This window comes from Triticum dicoccoides, chromosome 7A (assembly GCF_002162155.2).
Source record: "Triticum dicoccoides isolate Atlit2015 ecotype Zavitan chromosome 7A, WEW_v2.0, whole genome shotgun sequence".
NCBI classification, from domain to species: domain Eukaryota; kingdom Viridiplantae; phylum Streptophyta; class Magnoliopsida; order Poales; family Poaceae; genus Triticum; species Triticum dicoccoides.
In genome coordinates, this window is record NC_041392.1 from 288,959,865 (window position 1) to 288,967,279 (window position 7,415).

Genomic DNA, 7,415 nt, shown 5'->3' on the forward strand with positions numbered 1-7,415 from the left:
AGGACCCCGATCGATCGAGCCGGTTGGGGCTGGATGAACAGGACCCCATGGAGGGCTGGATGAACAGGACCACCCCGTGGAGGGAAGGATGAACAGTAGACGGTGGAGGGCAGGATGAACAGTAGCCCGTGGAGGGGTGGTTGAACAGGAGCCCGTGGAAAGGGCTGGTTGAACAGTAGCCGGTGGAGTAGCGCACGGTGGAGGCTGGATGAACAGGAGCCCGTGGATGAACAGTCGCAGGTGGAGGCTGGAGGAGGTCGACGGTGGATGAACTGTAGCTCGTGGAGGCCGGAGGGGGTCGACGGTGGCGATGAATAGTATCCCGTGGAGTCCCGTTTTACGGTATGCCACACCACTCCCGATGAACAGGACCCCCGTTTCGACCGTAGTGCTCCAACACAAGTCCGTTTCCTCCGTTTTGCGGTATGCCACACCCCTCCCGATCAACAGGACCCCCGTTTCGACCGTAGGAGGTCCGTTTCCTCCGGCCTGCGGTACGCCAGACCCCTCCCGATGAACAGGATCCCGTTTCGAGCGTGGCCGGTTGAACACAAGGCCGTTTCCTCCGTTTTGCGGTATGCCAGGCCTCGTTTCCATCGCCTGTTTCGTCCAAGCCCTCCCGATGAACTCGACCACGCATTTCGTTCCGACCCAGCCGGTTGGCTCCCACACGTTCCGTTGCCTCCCCATGAACACGGCACATTCCGTTGCCTCCCCATGAACACGACGCATTCCGTTGCCTCCCCATGAACACGACGACAATGCTATTTCTCCGTTACGACCCAGCCATGTACACGAGCCCTGGCTGTACGTATGCGTGAGTAGGCGTTCGAGACCCCGCCCATATGTACACATACGTGGCCGTATTTTCTTTCTTGCACCCTGGCCGCTGTACGTACGTGTACATGCTACGTGTGCGCCTCTACTACGACACGTGTGCGCCTCTACATCGACCAGTATGTACGTACATGTTCGCAACCAGAATGACAATGCTATGTACGCTTCGACCAGGTGGGTCCCGACTATCAGGCACTTCCTTGCCTGCGAAGATGTAGCTGGTGGGTCCTAGTAGTCAGGGGGCGAATCATTTTGTTTGCCCGGACGCACTTCCTTGCGTGCGAAGATGTAGCTAGTGGGTCCTAGCAGTCAGGGGGAAACGTTTTTTTCGTGAAATACAGTGGCCCGTCCGGTGGGTCCCAGCTGTCAGGTGGAGGAATCATTATTTTCCGCGTAATAAGGAGGCACTTCCTTGCTGCGGCCATGGACCCAGCTGTCAGCCTCTCCATGTACAGTCCACGTCCGGTGGAAGTCATTCCTTGACCACATTGACCACGCCGCACCGAGAGCACCAGGGTGGTGGATGACGGCGAGGCCTAGGAAGGGGACGACATAGAAGCAGGGAAGACTCGGCAGTTGTTTCCCACGCAGAGGGGAGTATGACTGTACGAGGGTTTACTGGTTCATGTCCCGTCGCTGAGGAATAACAGCAGGTGTGGGTGAGTAGAGGGATGGCTAGGCCAGCTATGGGAGTACGGTCGGGCGGTGAGGCCTGCGCGGCAGCACAGCCGGCTGCGAGGAGGAGGGAGCAGGCAGTCTCGCCGGCGCTTGTTTGAGCGACTGGAGCAGGAAGAGCAGAGATTGAAGAAGCACGACAACCATTGGATGGACAGCCAATAATCAGTCCTTGTGCGTCAACCTTTTTTTAGGAAAGCCTCAAATCTGTTGAAAACAGCATACATCCCATCTGCCATTATTTCTAATAATTTACAGTCCATTTGCTAATTCTTAAGGTTTTTTTGGAGCCCATATTCTTTTTGTTAGCATTACAGCCCATATTGTGGCAACAGTTAAAAAATTATACGAAATTTTGCATATTTTGGTGCAGTCTGAACTATTTTTAATCCCGAAATTTTGACTCACATTCAAACTGATTTTAAAAATAAATGTATATCAATATAAAATCCAACAAATTCTCCACGCATAAAAATTAATGTAATTTAAAATCTTGAAATGAAAAAAAAGATATTTGAAACTAATTGCCGGTTTGATGTGTTTTAAAAATGTACAACCCATTTCTCATTACTGATGGGCCATTTTCTCGGCCAGCCAAATGAAAGCTCTCCTCGTCTTGAAAGATTTGCAGCCCAACCGGCCTGACAAAGCGACTTACTTGGCAAATCATAAAAAACCGGGATGTGGCCGTGGACCCAGCTGTCAGCCTCTCCACGTACAGTACTCTTCCGATGGAAGTCGTTCCTTGACCACGTTGACCACGCCACACGGAGAGGACCATGGCGGTGGACGACAACGAGGCCTAGGAAGGGGACGACGCGACAGTGGAAGCCCGCACGGAGAGGATAACGAGGGTTCACTGGTTCGGCTGCGGTGTGAGGCTGCCGTCGCTGCAGGGCCTGGCCAGCGGTGGGAATAGTAGGGGGCGGTGAGGCCTCTGCGGCAGCACAGCCGGCCACGGGAGGCAGGAGCATGCGGCACGAGCGGCGCTGCTTTGGGCGGCTGGAGCAAGAAGACCAGAGGTTGAAGAAGCACTACGGCCGTTGGATGGACATCGTACGGTCACTGGAGCTAGAATCGTTCATATTGACTAAGTTGACAAAGCCCTTCGTCCCCGTCAACTTAGTAGGCCCACAAGTCAGCCCCCAGCATGGTGGGTCCCAGCTAGCCGAGGGAGTATTCATTTTTTTGTGAGTAATAAGGAGGCACTTCCGGTGGGTCCGAGCTGACAGCGGGGGAAACGTCTTTTTCACAAAATATGGTGGCCCATCCGGTGGGTCCCAGCAGTCAGGGGGAAGCGATTTTTTTCGCAAAATACTGGTGGCCCGTCCGGTGGGTCCCTGCTGTCAGGTGGAGGAATCATTATTTTCCGCGTAATAAGGCGGCACTTCCTTGCTGCCGCCGTGGACCCAGCTGTCAGCCTCTCCACGTACAGTCCACGTCCGATGGAACTCGTTCCCTGACCACACCGCGCCGAGAGCACCAGGGCGGTGGATGACGGCGAGGCCTAGGAAGGGGACGACGCAGAGCCGGTGAAGACGCCGCAGTGGATGCCCACGCAGAGAGGAGTATGAGGGTTCACTTGTACGACTGCGGTCTGAGGCTGCCGTTGCCGCAGGGCCTGGCCAGCGGTGGGAATACTAGGGGGCGGTGAGGCCTTCGCGGCAGCACAGCCGGTCACAGGAGGCAGGAGCAGGCGGCACGATCGTCGCTGCTTTGGGCGGCTGGAGCAAGAAGACCAGAGGTTGAAGAAGCACTACGGCCGTTGGATTGACATTGTACCGTCACTGCAGCTAGAATCGTTTATATTGACTAAGTTGACAAAGCCCTTGGTACGTCAACTTAGTAGGCCCACAGGTCAGCTTCCGAAACGGTGCGCCCCAGATGTCAGGGGGAGGAATCATTTTTTGGGCGGGTGGAGCTAGAATATCCGAGATTGAAGAAGAAGCACGGCATCCGTTGGATGGACATCCAACGGCCACTGCTGCTAGAACCGTGTGTTGACTATAAGCTGACAAAGCCTTGCATACGCGTCAACTCTGTTTTTTTAGGGGACGCGTCAACTTAGTAAGGCCAGAAGTGTGTGGCAGAGAACTTATAGCCCGTTTGAGATTTGTAAGAATGTGTAGCCCATTTTTGAATTCTAATGGAATTTACTACAACCCATTTACAGTTTGTTAAAAGTACATCCCATTTCAACCAACCGTTCAAAACAGAATTCAATAAAATTTCCCACATTTTGATGGGATCCGAAATATTTTTATCCCGAAATTTCTAGTCAGATTAAATACAATTTCAATATAAATTTATATTACGTAAAAATCCAACAAAACATTGCGCTCAAACAATTAATGAAATTAAAATTTTCATTATCCAAAAATAATATTTTATAAAGTAATCACGTATTTGGTGCATTTTTTTATAGTTACTGCCCAGTTTTTATAATTACATCCCACTTATTATTTCTTAAAGCCCATTTTCTTGTTAAGCCTAATGCATCCCTCCTAGGAAAGATTTGCAGCCCAGCGGGGCGGAGAATAACAACTTGACCTTGCCTAGGTATTCCTAAAAAAAGGTATAGCTGGGCTAGCCATTTTCATCTTGAAAAAAATTAGTATCTGGGCTGGATATCTGGCCTGGGCTAGACGGGCCACAGCCCGCCCAGTTAATACCGGCAGCGATGTTTTCGTTGTTGTTCATAGGAGAAAAATTAATATCTGGGCTAAACATCGAAAAACTCTGCAGTGCTCACACCTCAAAAACACAAATACTGCTCGAGCTGCTTGGTCCCAGCTATCGGCCGCTTCTTGTGCAATTCTCTCGTTTATTGTCTACTACATAGGTAGACAATGGTGTGGGACTGTGATGTCAAGAAACCAGGGGGAAGCAAAATAAATTACTCCAGCGAGCGCTTCCACCTCTACCTCGTTGTCTCCAGTGGAAACCCCTTTCCTCCCTTTTTTTGCTCAGTCAAGGACCAATGCATGCAGCACGTCCATGCGGTTATTAGGCAAGAAATAAAAGTGCTTTGCATGCTAGGAATTATGATGGCCTGCATGGGTAGCTAATAAGGCATCCTCTTAACTGCTGTGATTAAATGTTGTGTTTAGAAGAGAGAAATATTCTTCTTTTCCACCAATCTGCTTTGCACCTAGGTCGTGATGCACCTTCTAATACGACTTATTCACCTAGACGGAGGGAGTATAGTTTTATACATATATATATATATATATATATATATATATATATATATATATATATATATATATATATATATATATATATAATAAGGAGGCACTTGCGTACGTGAGGCTATGGACCTGGTGGTTCCCCGTTGTCATCCTCTCCAAGTAAAGTCATCTCCTTTCCCGCGCGCGCTTTCCGCCCGAAACAGTCAGCGCCGCTCGCCGCGGTTCCCGGTGCAGGCGATTGCTCCGCCTTCAAAGAACACAAGTGTCGTCCATCCGTCCATCTGCCGCCTACATTAATGATACGCGGATGCCGAGGCGGCTACTCCGGCGCCACACGTCCGTCCCTCCGCCCGCCCACCTTTGCTATATAAACTGCTGCGCCGGCCATAGCCGCAGTCATCCGCATACGTTCCCTTTATCCTATCCACACCACTACTTCCCACCATGGCTTCCTCGCGCTCCAGCACTCTTCTGGACGGGCGGACGACGGACCACAAGGAGATGGCAGCCATTACTGCCGACAAGCTGGCCGGCAGGCAGCTGGAGGACGACGAAGTCCCAATGGAGAACATGGTAGTCGACGATCCGGCGCCAACCCCCTCCTCCGCGCCATCCTCGTCGGTACATTGCACCATGACCATCAGCGAGGCCCATGCCCAATATATGGACAGTGTGAGGCAGATGCGTCAGGAGCAGTTTCGAGAGGCGCAGGCTGATGCCGCCTACAACCACCATCTCCTCTAGGAGCACCTGCAGGCGGAGGAGCAGATCGCCGCGGAGCGGGTGGAGCAGGCGGCGCTACTCGACTCGTACCGCTCCACCCGCAAGGGCCGCCTCGAGCGCTGGCGGTACCGCATGCAGGTGGCGGAGGCTGCTGCAGCCTACAAAGAGGCTAGCAAAGAGGGCGATGAAGCGGGCGAGGCGCTGTTTGGCGAGACTGAGGACGAGGCAGAGGACAATGCTGGCTCCTACAAGTCCCCACTCCACTAGCATCAACGAGGCCCTGCTCCACCAAGGCCCCGCGGCGCCAACAACGAGGTAGAGGACACCGCCGGCTCCGCCGAGGCCCCGCCCCACCAATGAGGCAGAGGACATCGCCGGCTCAGCCGAGGCCCCACCCTGCCGGCAACGCGGGGGAGGATTTCGACCGCTCCGCTGAGGCACCGCCCACCGGCAACGAGACAGAGGACATCGCCGGCTCCGCTGAGGCCCCGCCCCGCTGCCAATGAGGTCGTGCCACACAGAAAACAAGGAAGAGTAGAACACGGTAGGTCGCCGCCGCTCGGGTCCAAGTAAGGCCACCGCTGCTACCCTCCTGTTGAAGCCAAGCTAGGCAGGTTGACCATTGACGGCCGGTTAGCTTCTTGGCGGCGACGTGGAGTCGGGGAGTTCTGCTGGACAATAACGCTGCTTCTACTTAACTGCTAGTGCAGTTGGCTGACTGACACGCGGGCCCAACAGGCCACATGTCAGTTACGCAGATGCACCTGCAGTTAAGTCACTGAAGCTTCTGTTCGGCTCAGCGGGACACAGGTCGGTAGCTTCGGTTAATTAATTATACCTCCAGCGCACCCCTTTTTAGTTGAAGAATGTATGAAATGTAATGAAATATGGCATGTTTATATGAAATCCGACCGTGTATGAATGAATGTATTTCGATTAATTCGAATTCCTATATCACTGGCATTGGATGAACATGCAAAGCAATACATATTAGCATTATTCCTAGGGTGATCACCTCGTTTGCAGCAGTTTCACATGTACTCCCTCCGGTCCTTTCTAGTCTGCATACAAGTTTTGACTGCAGTCAAAGTATCTCTACTTTGACCAATCTTATACAAAAAAGTATGCACTTTCACAACGTGCGAAGTAAAAAGGAACAGAAGGATTACAAAGAGTTTGAGCAGCTTTTTAGCGTTTCTATACATTGCAATCAAACACACAGGACTGACAATTCATAGAGAACATTCAAAACAATCAATGATTATGCATCTTAGCGACTCACATGTCAGAGGCAATATTTACTTCACAACTAAAGAATAAAGAAAAAATTGATCGACGCTGCTGACAGCAAAGGGCGTCCCATTCAAAAATATCAAACGCATGTCTTGCTAAAATCAATGAGAAAATTTGACAAGGTTGTCTCATTCCAAAATATCAAATGCCTACGATTGTGGAATGGGCAGGGTTTGCCATCAGTTCGGACATTGACATGGCACCTCGTGCTAAATAAACCAGCTGTTCTTTTTGTGCAGTTCCACCAAATTGAACCAAATTCGCGCGTAGCTTGTATGATTTCGCCCTTATATGTTGCAACGCCTTGAACTTATCGGCACCTCCTTTCTTGTGGTGGAAATGAATGATTCGATGTATTCCTGAACATTTTGTGCAGTTCCCATTGAAATCAAGCTGAGCACCCCTATTTGCACAAATACAAAAGAAGTGATTAGTATAGAGCAAACTGTACTATGAATTGACAGTTTCAACAGGCACATACATGGTCCATGTAGAGCACACTTTTAGAAAAATGGAACTCACCAGAAAGAATCCTAGAACAACATTGTACTCGCGCATCACAGCAAAAAATGGAGATTTTGTCAGTCCTTCTGAGCTGAAGTTAGTTTGGTCTTGTGGGGAGTAATGTAACCATCCTTCAACTGCTCCTTTTGATGATAAGATAGACAGGGCTTCTTCATCCTGGCATAATCGGAA